Raw genomic sequence first — 15,912 nt, forward strand, 5'->3', positions numbered from 1 at the left:
AAAAAAAAAAAAAAAAAAAAAAAAAAAAAAAAGGAAAAATCTGTTCAAATAAGTCCTGATACTAGTACTGCCTTAAAAAATAAGTTTCAGTACTCAGTATTTGTAAGTACCGGCAGAATTTTCATCCATGTGGTAGAGTGATGTTAATACAAGAAAAATTGTCAATTCTCTAAAAAAAAATTTTATTTAAATTTTAATAATGGCATAAAGAATTTATATTGAAATTTTTTGATGACCATGAAATCGTTTTGAAGCAAGATACCAAGTTTTACATGTATCATATTATAACCTTAATACCACAGTGTCCAAAACAAGTAAGCATTTTTGGATAGCTAAGCTAGTTAACATAATATTCTTAAAAGGAAAGTCAATTGTTACTTTTTTACAAAAATTAAACACAATTTCTTTATTTGTTTATTATTAAATTTCAAAAATAGTTGCACCAAAAGAAAATCAAGTAATTTCTTTTTCCTTTCCCCTGTCAGATTGCCAATTTTTATTGAGATATAATTGATAGACAATAAGGGACCATTAGCTTCACTATTGGCTTTCCTTGGACATCCACATATTGGGAAAATAAAAACTTTAAACCCACCATTTAATTTTCAGGATATCATCAAATGAATGAGATACTTAATAAATATTATCTCTTGAAATTCATTTTGCATCTTTTAGTACTTACAAAATCCTGTATATTTAAATCAGCACTCTGTGTGTTAAAGCTTTATATTACGGACATTTTTCAGATGAATTCTTTTAAGATACCATATAACGTATGTTAACTGTTGAAAATTTGAGAATTTATTTTCATTATTACATAATTTGATGTCTTGTACGGTATGCAGGATCACTCAAAATTGTCACTTCAGAAAATTTGGGCAGCCAGCTACGTAGTCTTCTGATTTCAAGTCTTGTTTTCTACTACCAAAGATCATTGAATCACACTTGATGAAGCAATCCACAGACAAAGGAAGTTCAAATGGAGGAGGTGGGTGGTTTTCTTTTACACCCAATATTTAAGAATAACATTTGTTTTAAAAAAATTACCTTTTGAAATCTGTTAAAAAGAATAATCATGTATTCAGTCATAGGATAAATGTTATGCCTTTAAAAAAATTATCTTTTATATACTACATTGATTTACTGCTAATGTTTTTTTTTGAAATTATTTGTAACCATGTCTTGAGAATGTAATTTATATTTTTATCAAGTTCTAGTGGCACGTGAAATGTGAAACATTAGAATTAATAAGATAATTTCTGAAATTGAATTTAAATTTATAATTAATCTCTAAGTTCCTTATTGCGTTCGAAAATATTAGTTTGAAGTTTTTTTGTTTTTTAATTCTCAGAGTAGTTTTGGAACAAATCATTGAATAGATGTTAAATAATACTGCTGTGCACTTTTTTTTTTCTCAAAGGTATTTACTTTTATATTTGAAAACTATAGTTTTGAGACTCCTATCAACACTGTTTTATTGAAACTGAGGTGACGTACATTATAAGGAAAGTTTCTTCAATATGTTCTTTGCTAGTGGACAAATTTCGTGGATGGTTTCAGTTTGTTTGCACATTAATATATTGTAGATGTTTCTTGGTAGAAATGAAACTTATTATTGTAAAGGAAAAAATTATAATTTATTATGACCTACTATAGTCAGGGCTGCTTGTAAATAATTGTAAAGACAGTTGATCTTAGTTAGGGTCCTAATTGTAGTGTTATGTTAGATGACCCAATTACAGAACAGTAATTAAAACCTGTTGTTTTGACAACTTACCTTCTGATAAGTGTTCTTGCTGTGATGAAAGTGTAGTAGTTGGCCCAGTAGATCTTAGAATTTTGTATATGGTTTTTTACTTTACAATCATCATATTAAGTAGTTTATGTGGGTTTTATAGGTTTCTATATCTGTTTTTTTTTATATTTTTAGATGGGCATTTCAAGGTGCAGAGTGAAACTCAAACAAATCAGGAAAAGGTGGCAATGAATGATTGTAAAAAAAACTTTGAACAGTCCTTAAGGGACAGCCAAACTAATATAATTATGGAAGTGGGGTCTTATCACCCCAATTCCACCTCTGGATCTGTGATAACTAGCTCAAGCTTTCCCGGTGTGCAGGGTACAAATGACATTTTAGCTTCCACAAAGGGAAGTATTGATTACTACAATTCTCATCTTGGGGGCTTTTGTCCTCAAGAAACTTCTCATCAAATCATTCAGTGTTCAGATTCTTCCAAAGATGTCAAATGCATCCAGGTGCAGGGAGACTCGTACAGTAGTGGTAGTCAAAGTTCACCATCTCCCAATTTCTCTGATCATGGGGAAATTGGGTCTCAGGACAGTAGTCTCACTACTGTGAAAACAGATACCTGTAGAGCCAAACTTTGTGAGTCATTATTTTATAATTGTCAATCCAACTCATCAAGCACAATACAACAGTTTTTATCACAGAATATGCAACCAGCTCAGCACCAGTTGAGAAAGTGCCCATCAATGAAAAGTCTGTATTCAAAATTAGATTTTGATTTGAACATACACCCTACCCTAGACAAAGAAGATAAAACTGCCAGCCATTCCACAAACTTCTTTCTAGAAGTAGCTGACATGACAAAGTGTCACTTGGATACAAAAAATGACATAAGGCTAGGCAACTTAGATGAGAATGCCCAATCAAATAAGAAAAAAAATTCCAGTAGCATGCCCAATACCCTTAGTTTCGAGTGGCAGGGACCAACTGGTGACATGCCTAGTTCATCCACCGGGCTTTACATTCCAAATACGGACTCTTCAAAGCAAGGTGCTTGTGATAATCAAAATACAACAAAAGGTATTGGTTCCAGAAGTTATTCCAAAAGTACTAAAATAAATGGTAATTCTTTGGCTTGTCAGGATGATATTGATTTCCTTTTTAAAAATTGTGAAGGATTAATTGGAGCTACTGGAGGCTGTGACCCACCATTTGAGGAGAACAAAAATGAAGTGGTCAATTCACAAAATCAGTTCAAACAAAAACGTGTTCCTCCTGTTCGTCTTGGTCTTCTTGGAGGTGGAGAAAGTTCACTGAACAATAGTACTTCAACCTGGGGACCAGGTCCATCTGGAAACCCTGGTGCAGCAAATTGGAGTGTAACTAACAGTGTAAGTTCTGGAACTCAGTGGAATTCTTCTGGGAGACAAGGAGAACCAAGCACATCGTCTGAAAGTAATAGTAATGATCAAAGTAAGTTGAGAAAACAAAATTATGTTAGAGAGTAAGAATAAGTGTTGCTGGTCATCTATTAGGTAAAAAAGAAAAGAAAAAAAGATCCAAGTTCACTGAAAGGCTGGTAACTCAGTTTCAGCATGCTTTTAAACCTAAAACAATGAGATTGACAAAGACTTGGGAACTTTTAAATTAGCAAACCTAAAATGCCTTGCATGTTTTCACTGTTTTGGTGACCTATGCAAGACATCCCTCAGTGGAACAGCTGTAGACTTGCACTGCTAAAATTGGGAATTTGATTCCCCAATGTGGACATAGCAGATAGCCCAACATGGCTTTGCTCTCAAACAAATTGAGCAAGGCTTTTTGTTGTACAGCTTCTTTAAAATGGGGGACATATGAAAATGCATGCTGATTTTCTGTTCCTTGGACAGAGCCAGTAATAATGCCCTACTCTTTCCTATCTAGAATATGATCACAGCATGATTGTATAATGTTAGGGTGTATATTTTGAAATATCTCTTAAAATTCATTGTATTCGTATTGAAGGAATGAATATTGTTGCAAGTTATGTCCACTGAAGCATTCAAGGACATTATATGGTAATGTTGAATGAGAGTTTGTCAGAGTACAGAACCATGGTCTCATTAAAGCTCTGAAATTATAATGAAAAAAAAAACCTGTTATTGTAAGCATATTCTCAAAGAAATCACATGGTTAATGTTGATAGTAACATTTGTCGTAAAAAAACTTTTTATGTCAAAGTGTAATTTAAATAGAGACTGCCAAAATATTTTGAAATAAGTAGAACAAGCCGTAATCTGCGTTATGCTTGTTTGTTTGTTTCATTCATCTTTGCCACATTACTTTTTGTGATATAAGAGTATACTGTTAAGTATAATTGTCCTTTTAGTTATCAACGATCAGTATATCTTTTTCATTTATAATTTTGTCTTTAGGTATATCACTTCAAAAGCAACCTAATACTTGGGCCCAAGCAGCAGGGAAAGGGCTTTGTAGCAAATCTCAAACTAATGGTGACCACGGTGATGGAAACAGTGGTATGACCCCTCCCTATGATCAAAATGAACACACGGAGGATGGAGTTGCTATGAAACCTCATGTTGAAGATCATTTAACTGAACTGCGTCTAGCAGCTGCTCTAAGTGATGGATGGGGCAAAACTGTAAGTTATTAGTATTTTGTTGTTACAGAATTTTAGACTTTTAATGTTTATATAGAGCTGTTAATTACTTAAGACTGTGTTTACTCAAGATGTGTATGTGTATAAATTAAAATTGACTTTGATTTTCAGACTGTCAATCAAGACACATCTTGGGATGTCCCAAGTTCACCTCACTCAAGCCCTAAAGAAACTAACAGCTCTGTGTGGAGGGCACCAGTTAACAATGGCACTGAAGTCTGGGAGAACAACATTCGTCATCGCAATAAAGGTGGTAACTTGTCGTCTGCTCCTGGGCGAAATAATATTCAACCATGGGGTCACACTCCTTCTACAAATATTGGAGGTACATGGGGTGAAGAGGAAGATAATACTAACATGTGGACAGGTGTGCCTCCATCAGAAACTAATAATTGGGGTGGTGTTGAACATGGAACCAACATGTGGGGTAATTCTCCCAATCCTGGTAGGCAAGGACAATGGAGTGGACCTGGGCATGGAGCATCTTGGGGTAATAATAAGTTTAATTGTGTTGTAGAGCTGTAAAGATAGATATTATGTGAGAAGTATGTTTAAATGTTATTAACAATATAAATTTCATTTTTAGTGACTTCGTTTTTGCATGGTTTATTAACGTACATATTATGGGATTTTGTTAACTTAAATTCTTTCACAAATTTTGTCATCTTTCAAGATAAATGTGTTTTTTTTATTGTAATAAGTAGATTTATGATATAACATTGTACAAACATTGCTTTGACAAAACATTAATGGGAACAAATGTCTGTAGATGGATCAGGGGGTCCAAGAAATGGACAAGACAGTAGTGGCTCAACTTGGAATCATCCAAACAAAACATCAAATATTGATACTTGGGCACCAGCAGCCACAGCAAAGAAAGATTTTCAGTCTTCAGGATGGGAGGATCTCTCATCATCCACAGCTCGTCATCCGGCATCTAGTTTTGATGATGGCACCTCTTTGTGGGGAAACCCTCACAGACAAGGGAAGGTGTGTAATTGGAAAGATGGGCCCCCTCCTAAAACGGCTAATGGAATGACAGGTAACAGTATGCCATCTGGTGGATCTGGTATGTTCCAGACAGGTCCAGGCATGATACGTTTGCCATCGTCAGTGAATCCAGCAAATAAACCAGAGCTGGCTTCAGTGTGGGGCAAGATACCTCCTATAAACCATGGCCAAAACTGGTCTGACATACCTCGCAGAGATTCACCAGGCCCAGGAGTCTGGGATGAGTCTCATATGCCTCTAAATTTGAAGATGCAAATGCAAGGAGCTCCAGGCTGGAATGAGTCCAATAGTTCAATGGGACCACCTTATTGGGGTGCTAAACCTAGAAATTCTTCCATGCCAAACTGGATTGATGGCCAAGTTGATACAAGTAGTTGGGCACCAATGAAGGTGAGAAAACATTTTTTGTGTAGAATTATTCAGAGATAAAATATCTGTTAGCTCTTGGTATTCTAGGGAGTAACTTTTAACTGAATTCCATAAGTCTCTTGTGAGATGGTGATTTTGGATTTGGAACAGTCATCAAATGTTGACGATTCAATTGTGCATTTTGGGCAGTTATGGAATGATTAATAAAATAGTTATGAAAAACATCAGTGATGAATTTTATACGGATATGTCTTGAGGCTCTCACAATAATTATCCAAGTAAATAAGTACATAATGTTAATAAGTATAAGGCGAAGAGGAAATAGATGTCAGCATTACAAGTTCAACAGGTCTATAAAAGTTGTAAAATTTTCTTCGTTGTGAGCTAATACTGTGGGAAATTAGTTTTATGTGTTAATATGAGGACATAGATGTTTAATGTTAATTTGTTGTTTTTTGTTTTGTCTAAGGGAAAAATGGCAACTGTGAAAGACTGACAGTTGTGATGTTTACGTGAAGACTGTATATATATATATACACACACACATAAATTTCTTAAAATCAAATTAAATATTAATGTTCAATAACATCTTTATTCTAACTTTTATTTCAATATAGCAGATTAGTTGAAGTATTAAGAAAACTAAAAATGTCTGTCTACAAGATGTCGCTAGTTGTATTTATGCAACATTTACAGAAGCTGTCAATCTTCAGCACTAACATGGGAAAACAAATTCACTTTCATGATGAAAAGGATTAACTATTTGTGAAAAAAGTATTGTAGATTAAATCATGATTTATTTATAGATTTATTATTCATTTATTTGTATTTGGAGTGAGCAGATGGTGGTGAATGAATAATTTTAGTTTGAGGTAGAGTTTCAAAAAATGTTACCTAAATGTTAAGTTTCCTGAAGCTATTGTTAATTTTTTCTTAATCAAATGTAATCTGTTAATTCAAGAAAATAAGATAGTGTTGAAAAATTACACAATTTGTGTTCAAACAAATTCTAATACAAGTTGTGTATTGAACACTACTATATTTGTCCTATTCCAGCCAGTCTGAAGAGGTCTGGTTCTGGGTGAATGGCATCATTAGCAGTAGATGTAGTAGATATGGTGTGGTTGACATCTTATTATTCTTTATTTGCACTCAGAAGTTTGTATTCGTAATTTGCTCTTAAGTATTTGGTACCCAAAAAATGGGTGAGAAACAAAATTTACAATGAATCAATAAAAATTACGTCAAATACTATTTGTTCTTATTATTGAGATCCTTATTAAGGTTTTCTGAAAAGTGTATGCTTATTTAACTAAAGAAAATGATAACTATCCTGCCATTACGTTACGTGTTTAATATTTTCGAAAAAAATGTAGAACTAGATATGAAAAACAGAATTAATTGATTTGGCTGAAAGTTCATTGTATAATATCTCAAATGTGTTTTTCGTTAATTCAATTTATTTTAGGGTGGGAAACCACTCACTAAAGATCTGATATGTGCCAGTAAGCAGTTTCGTATTCTAACTGAAATGGGATTTAAGGTAAGCCATTTGCTTTAAAAAGGCTATAAAAGGTATACAATTATTAATTATTTTATACATAGTGCTTATGCAGCAAAAAATTACTTAATTCCGTTTCACCATAACTGGAAAAATACCTTTCTTACTTACTCTAGTGTTTGTCCAAAAAATAAACTATCACAATGATGACCACCTACATATATTCAGGAACCAATTTTTCATCTCTCCTGGTAATCAAATTCCACATGTTAGTTTTAATTGTGCTGTTCACAGTTAATTTCTTTTGTATTAGTTCGACCTAATTTCCTTACCAGTGAAAAAAGGAAATCAGCGCAGTATAGGTCTTTCTTTTTTCTATCCCCAAAATTCATTTAGAGATAATTGAAAGAGATTTTTATTTTTCAGAGAGAGGATGCAGAAAATGCTTTGCGAAATAACCTCATGAACTTGGAAGATGCAATTGGTAAGTTGTTCCCAATTAAAATAAATGTTTTCACTTGTAGTAAATTTGAGCTTTATGACTGACCATAAAGGACCAAAGTTCCGTGTCGTGCATTTAGAAGTTATTTCTAAATTATTGTAAAATGCATGATTTTTATCCATTTTCTATGCCAAGACCTGTATGTAGATGAGTGTGTAAGTGTATTAAACCCCTGAGTACTGAGTCTGTGGATTGTTGCAGACCACGTTCATTTTTGTTACAATAACAAACTTGACAAAGATTATATGTAATAATAATAATAAAAAAAAAAAAAAAAAAAAAAAAAAGGGCAGCTTTTGTATATAAATTAATATAAAATCTTTTCATTTTTTCATAGAATTTTCATTTCTTTTGTTATTAACCTAATACTTGTGTCTGTTAAAACTAACGTTTTGTGTGTATGTGTCCTAATGACATCATACAATATTTACAGAAATTTGCACATGGTCAGTGGCCTACACAATGTAAAACTTGTAAAAGTGGAATTTATTTCTTTATAATTGATGAAAAATGTGTATCTTAGATATGAATCCAATCTTAATTTATTTTATTTTCATTAACACTTTTTTTTGTAAATTTTTTGTTTTATAGTTTTACTCCCATGGAAAGAATTGTGTGTAGTACACATGGTATAAGTTTTATTGAAAGAATTGTGTGTAGTACACGGGGTATAACTTTTATTGAAAGAATTGTGTGTAGTACACGGGGTATAACTTTTATTGAAAGAATTGTGTGTAGTACACGGGGTATAACTTTTATTGAAAGAATTGTGTGTAGTACACGGGGTATAAGTTTTATTGAAAGAATTGTGTGTAGTACACGTGGTATAAGAAGTTTTAAAAGGCTTAATGTGTATTTTTCACAAGGTGAACTCCAAGTACTGGCCAGTAGAAACAATGTTATGGATATCTTTGTGGGACATCAGAAGTTGCGACATAGTGTTATAGATGATGTTAATCTGGCTGATTACTCTCACCAAGATTCTTCCTTTGGACCAGGAGTGGGTTTACAAGGTCCTGGGGGATTCCAAGGACCTCAGGGGTTTAGTGGAGGTCATAGTTTCAAGCACCAAGTTAAGGTAACTAGTTTGATAAATAGGTAATAATCTTAACAATTAAGTAATATTTTTAATCTTGGGAATTAAATTGAGCTACCTTCTCCTGATAATATCTATTTGGAAAATTAAGATTATCTGCGAATTAGCAACCCAAAGATAATTCAATAAAAAGTATTCATGTTCTATAAAACCACAAGAACTTATACTAACTTACTCTTGTATCAAAATTTAGACCACTATATATATAGGTGCATTAATATGGATAACTGTCTTTTTTTCTTTCTTTCTTTTTTTTTTTCAAATTGAAAATAAAGAACAATACTGTGAGATACATATGTAAATAAAGCCAAATTTGTTTTGAATTTTTAGAATGTAATAAGTTATTATCAATCATCAGATAGTTATAATAAAGTAAATTACTGGATAGTGTTGATATTTAATTATTTATGTAATATTTCAAGTTATATAGATTGAATCCATTCTTTAATATAACATTTAATAATAATAATAAAAAAAAATTGTCTGAATATTAAACTACCGTATTTATAGCGGTACAACACTACCATCCACTAAACTTTTTTTTAAATGCATGTGGTTAAAGAAGTGAAACTATACTTAATACATAAAGGGTTTGAGCAAATAATGAAGAAGGCCCGGCATGGCTAGCTAGTTAGGGTGCTTGACTCGCAATCTGAGGGTCGCGGGTTCAAATCCTCGTCCCACCAAACATGCTTGCTCTTTCAGTCGTGGGGGCATTATAATGTGATGGTCAATCCCACTATTCATTGATAAAAGATTAGCCCAAGAATTGATAGTGGGTGGTGTTGACTAGCTGCCTTCCCTCTAGTCTATCACTGCTAAATTAGGGACGGCTAGTGCAGATAGCCCTCGTGTAGCTTTGCGCAAAATTTAGAACAAACCAAATAATGAAAATTACTCCCCCCCCCCTTTTTATTCCAAATTTTGGTGTCTTAAAAGAGTAAAAAAGAAGCACTTAATAATGTAACTAAATTATTCTATGTCATTAAATTTGTGTGTATACAAATAGTATATTATTATGTTTCATAGATTCCAAAAATATCAAGCTAAAACCGTCCATCAGATTTTTCAATGACAGTTGTTGAACTTGTAGCTGGATTATTATTGATGCAGACTAATTTTGTGATGTAGGACACCTTGTTTCATCAAATCCATGTTGTGTTAATGCTGTATTGTTTGCTCATGGAAAACAGTCTCCATGTGATTAAATAAAATGTAGAAAATAACAAGAGTTTCTATTATTTCATTCAACCCCTGTATATGGAAACATTCAAACATATAACAATGTTTGAATACATTATAATACATAAGAAATATTGTATGTTTTTAAAACTAGGTTGGGTTGGTGCTGGTTATCCTCCCTAGTATCTTGCATATATATATATATATATATATATTCACACACACCTACGCGTACATCTAATATTTTTTTTTCTATTATGATAGGGCACAGCTTTAAACAGCAATGCTTCTAGTCTACTTAGTAATGCTGTCATTGGTGGTCAGCAGTCTAGTCTCAACCTTGGAAACAGTATTACTGGCATGAATCAAGCCCTGATGCAAAAACTTTTACAGCAGCAACAACAAACACCTTCCTTTGGTCCTGTAAGTAGAATAGTTAAAGATAGTAGGGTTTATAGTTTATGTAAAACTAAATATGGTTATTTTACAGCAGCAACAACAAACACCTTCCTTTGGTCCTGTAAGTAGAATAGTTAAAGATAGTAGGGTTTATAGTTTATGTGAAACTAAATATGGTTATTTTACAGTAGCAACAAACACCTTCCTTTGGTCCTGTAAGTAGAATAGTTAAAGATAGTAGGGTTTATAATTTATGTAAAACTGAGTATGGTTATTTTACAAACACCTTCCTTCGGTCCTGTAAGTAGAATAGTTAAAGATAGTAGGGTTTATTTATACCTTATATAAAACTCAATATGGTTATTTTGATATTTTTAAGTTTTGATTTATGTGTAGCCCAGTTGCAGATGTACAGGTTCAACAATAGTACTAAAAAGAAAGTTTCATTTTTCGGATAGAGTTTTCTAGGTTAATATAACCAGCTTTATTTTAATATTTAATTAGTAGGTGTTGTATCACAGTACTTCATGTTTTGTGTTGTAGTTTTTTTTAGTGTGTGTGTGTAACTTATTCATTCCCTGACATTTTTTTTTTTATTATAATAAAAACTACACCATCAGTAGTTTCAATCACACTATCATCCTAAGGTCATTGTATAGTCGTGAATATGGTTTTAAACCATAAAAAGGCACAAATTTTGCATTGCATCATATAATTGGCTGTAGAATGATTGGAGCACATGCCCTTGTAAAGTGCTAAAAAGGAATGGATGTTATTTAAATATGCTAACACTGTTGTTCAATAATTTCAAAAGATAAGAAGTAAGTTATCCAATGTAATCACGTTCGGTGATGTCCGTATTATTTTAAACTATGGTTTTCCACGCACCTTTTTCATTATTTTGAGATGAAAGAGTGGAATGGAATCAGGATTCATGAGAATTTCTGTTGGTAGATTTTATCATTGTTGGTGGAGTTGTACTTAATGTTTCAGACTTTGTAGCTTTTTCTTTACATCAAAAAAAGTGAATAAAAATTGGCTTAAAAGCTTAAGGTACTGTCTGACTTCATAGAAAAGAAAGCCTTGTTAGTAACAGTTGAGATTTGAATTTAAAATATTTTCATTACACCTGGGCCAGACTTGATCTAGTTGTTAACATGTTACTCTCTAAAGTTGAGGTTCCATGTTCATTTCCCATTGTAGAAGAATGACAGTCAAATCCCACTATTTTATTAGAGTATCACAGGAGTCATTGGTGGGTGTTGACAATCCTCTTTTCATTTAGTCTGTAAGTTTAAAATTATGTACGGTTAGTGCAGATAGCCTTCATGTAACTTTTCATGAAAATCTAAAACAAACAATTTGTTAAAGCTGTTAGTAAGTCTTTTTAACACACAAAAAGTTAACACTAAAGGTCGTATAATACAATGTAGGGAATATTTTTAAGAATTTTTTTTTTACATTTGTGCAAATGTAAAAAATATTAGTGCTTTGTTAGTGTGTTAAGAGTATTGTAAATATGCTTCTTACTAAATAATTAATCCAAAATGAATGAGAAAAAAATTCAAATTTAAAAGTTATTTTTCTATTGTTATGTTTGATAATTTTACTTTGTTTACACTGTAACGTCATTGGGTGCATTGTACTGGAAATACTTTTTTGTGGTGTTGAAGACATTTTTCATTAGTTGGTAGACTAACATTTCTAAAAAAACCTTTTTTTATTATTATTATTATTATTTATATCTTGAGAAGTGATATAAATTATACTGTTGTATGATTAATTAATTGATTGATTGATTAATTAATTAATTTCATGAGAAGAACCACATGATTTCTTTCAGAATTAAGTTATTTGTTTGGAAACTGGTAGTGTTGATAATAGAAACGGTTGGGGTGTGAAGTCCAAATTCAACAAAAAATGATACAAAATCTCTCGGGTGTATCCTGTAAAGATCTTACCAAGTGTTCTAAATGTAAGTACAAATGTGAATGTTTTCTCCAGAACAAGATGATGAACAAAAACCAGTGCTTGGGAAGGATAATCAAAAGACTGAAATAGGCTTCAGACTTCAAAAAATGGCATGAGAAAAGCATGATGAGGGTTAGAGCTGAGTGATGAAAATTGATCACAAAAGACTGAAATAGGCTTCAGACTTCAAAAAATGGCATGAAAAAAGCATGATGAGGGTTAGAGCTGAGTGATGAAAATTGGTCACAAAAGATGGAAATAGGCTTCAGACTTCATAAAATGGCATGAGAAAAGCATGATGAGGGTTAGAGCTGAGTGATGAAAATTGATCACTAAATTACCTCTTAGCATCGATTACGTCAATTATTGTCATGAAAATAATCAACTAGTTTTTCTGATTATTGTTAATTTTGGTTATTCCAACTATTAAGATTTTTCATTAGTATTTTCAATTAATTCAAGTGTGTTCAGCTTAATTGATTAGTGTCATGACTCACAAAAATAATTAAATAATCAAAATTAGGGTTTCGAATTATTATTAACTATCCAAGTAATTGAAATATGCCATTATGTTTGTTTTCAAGCCAAAGCTACAAAATGGGCTATATGTTCTCTAGCCACTGCAAGTATCAAATGCCAGTTTTGAGCATTATAGGTTTGTTTTTTTTTGCCATCTGTTGAGAGGTTAATGAGCCCAATGAGCAAATTCTACCATTTGCGAAGCCCTAACGAAAGGAGCTTTTTACAGATAAATCCTAATTCAAATTGTTTGGCAACAATCAACAGTAGTTTGTTTTGGCAGAGAAGATAATGTTGTCATAATCAAAGCACAACATCTACAGTGAAGCATGCTACGGGACCAGCACAAGTGTGGACTACATCTCAGCCAATGGTGTTCTAAATCTTTATGTAATTGATGGCACCCTCATATAAAACAAATTCTAAACCATCATGTCATTCCCTCGGGAAGACAGTGATCCCAAATGTGGTGAAACAATTACCTGCCAAGAAAAGGAGGCTAATAAACCACATCAATGGCCTGTGTATAGTCCCGTTATTAATGCTACTAAGCACGTGTGTTCATATGGAAATTGAGCAAGTCAAACTACCTGGCTTAGCTTGAGGAGTGATGTGGGACACTTGAAACAATAAGTAGAAATACTTAATCTTTCCACCAGCTTAGATAAAACATGAAAAAACAAAATAAGCTGCAGATCTGTAGTTTACATACATGTTGTTTGATCCCCCCCCCTTTTTTTTTAAGTGATTGTGTCAAAAACTAAAAGAGTGCTTGACAGTTAACTTGGTTACTATTAAATTCCATTTTCAATTAAATGTACCACAGAATTCCCATGGTGGACAAGCAGGAAGAATGAACCAACAGAATCAGCCCTCTGCTACACAGTTAAAAGTACTTGTGCAGCAAATACAGATGGCAGTACAAGCCGGACATTTAAACCCACAGGTATTTTTGGAATCATCTTAAGTTTAAATTGTTGTTTATTATTATTTCATTTTACTTTATCTGTCAACTGTAAATTAAAATTCATAATGCCTTTCTTCCATGGTAATGCTGAAACGGTATAGAAACTTTTAGTGGTGACATTTTTTTTTTCAGTTTACCAACCATGTTTTTTAGTAAACTTGGACTGTAAAATGAGCCCAAAAATATTTCTCAGAGAATTTTTCAGAAATGATGAACTTGTGGAATCAAAATATAGATGTGAAAGGTTAGAAATTTGTATATATTAATACTCGAAACTGTCAGTTCCTGGTGAAACTCCATGATTACAGAATTGAAGAAAACAAAGACAGTTGTATATATCACAGATGCTTTATTTAATACTAACATGGTTTTGCCAATAAAGGCATCAGGATACTTGGGAAGATATTTTATCAACAGTTCTTTCTTTTTAGAAAAACAAAACAATGTCATGTCCAAAATTTTACATTTATTTCACACATTATACATTGATTGGTTATGTTTTTATTTCAGATTCTAAACCAGCCATTGGCCCCTCAAACTCTGCAACTTCTGTATCAGTTGTTACAACAGATCAAAGTCCTTCATCAGATTCAACAGCAACAGCAGCTGCACGTGCCTCAACAGTTTTGTAAAGGAGGACCTTCACCACCACAATTAAATGTACACATTACTCAAACTAAACAGCGAATTCACAACCTGCGTAACCAGATTGCTGCCCAACAGGCACATTTCATAAAGCAGCAGGTAAGGTTTTCTTTCTTCAGTTAAACTAGTTTTATAAAAAAAAAAAACTCAAATGCTTAGAATTTGTTAAAATTATACATTTTGAAGGGAAAAATATACAAGATCATTCAAAGATATTTCATACTTACCTAAATAAAGACAAAAATAATAATAGTAATAATAACAAATTTTTAATTGTTGAACTTTTTGCTAAACATATTTTTTTTTATTTTGATTTATAGTCATGTTTTTCTTCTATCGCAATTTTTCAGAATTAAATTTTCTCGGAAATTTCTATTGATAAATACTAAGTAATTTTTTATTAATATATACATACATACTTAACAGTTTCCCAAGTAAGTCCTTTTAATACTGTGGTCCACTATGCATATGCTAATTCTTTTGCTGAAATTATTACTTTTCATTTTTTCTTCCTGCAAGTCTAATACACACAAACACACAGGAAATGTAATTAGCATTGTTATGACTTATCTGGGTATCATATTTGGACAATGACTAAACCACAGAACACTCACCATGAATCTTTAATATTTTCAACTTTTTTTACAGAGATTTTCATTTGTTTCCAATAAAATCACAAATTTCTTAAATTAATATTTGGATTAATACAGTCTTGGATTCAGTACTGTCATTGTGATGGAAGGGCTTTTCCCATTACCATAATGGATGTAAATATATGGGTGGAGATGATGAAGGGTTAAAAGTCATTAAAATAAGCTTTCCAAATTTTGACTCTCAATTTCATTTTTCTTATCACAAGATACTTCTTTAATTTTTGGCAAACATATTACACCTAGTTATTTGTCTAGCTATCTTTTTTAAGTATAAAGTTTATGGTCTAAGAAAAAGTGTCCAGAGTTATATGCTTAGAATTTATCTCCTCACTAAATTAAGAAAGCCTATAATAATAGCTTTTTTATTTTTTAAGTAAAAACTTAAAGGAAAATTGAACGAGCTAACTTTCATTTTTCTTTAAGCTGGGATCTTAAATATTGGTCTTAGAGGTTTTCACTATGCAAGTATTATTATGTCATGTATGCTGTGAAAATGTGTAACAGTTTTCTAAACATGTAGGGAGATAAATAATTTATAAATCGAAACTGACAGCATGTGTAGTGCCCCTTCAAATTCATTTAAAGTGCTTGAATTTTTTTAACAGATTTCATGACTTTGAAACGTATCCTTGAAGTTTGGATAAAATCATTTCTTATATATATATATATATATATATATATATTATATATA

At 32.1% G+C, this 15,912-nt stretch overlaps 1 pseudogene; it reads left to right on the forward strand.

Annotated features, from left to right (window-relative positions):
- LOC106466580 overlaps positions 1 to 15,912 on the forward strand; it is a 34,167-nt pseudogene that overhangs the window by 2,296 nt on the left and 15,959 nt on the right.

This window comes from Limulus polyphemus, unplaced genomic scaffold, assembly GCF_000517525.1.
Source record: "Limulus polyphemus unplaced genomic scaffold, Limulus_polyphemus-2.1.2 Scaffold2309, whole genome shotgun sequence".
In the NCBI taxonomy this organism is placed as follows: domain Eukaryota; kingdom Metazoa; phylum Arthropoda; class Merostomata; order Xiphosura; family Limulidae; genus Limulus; species Limulus polyphemus.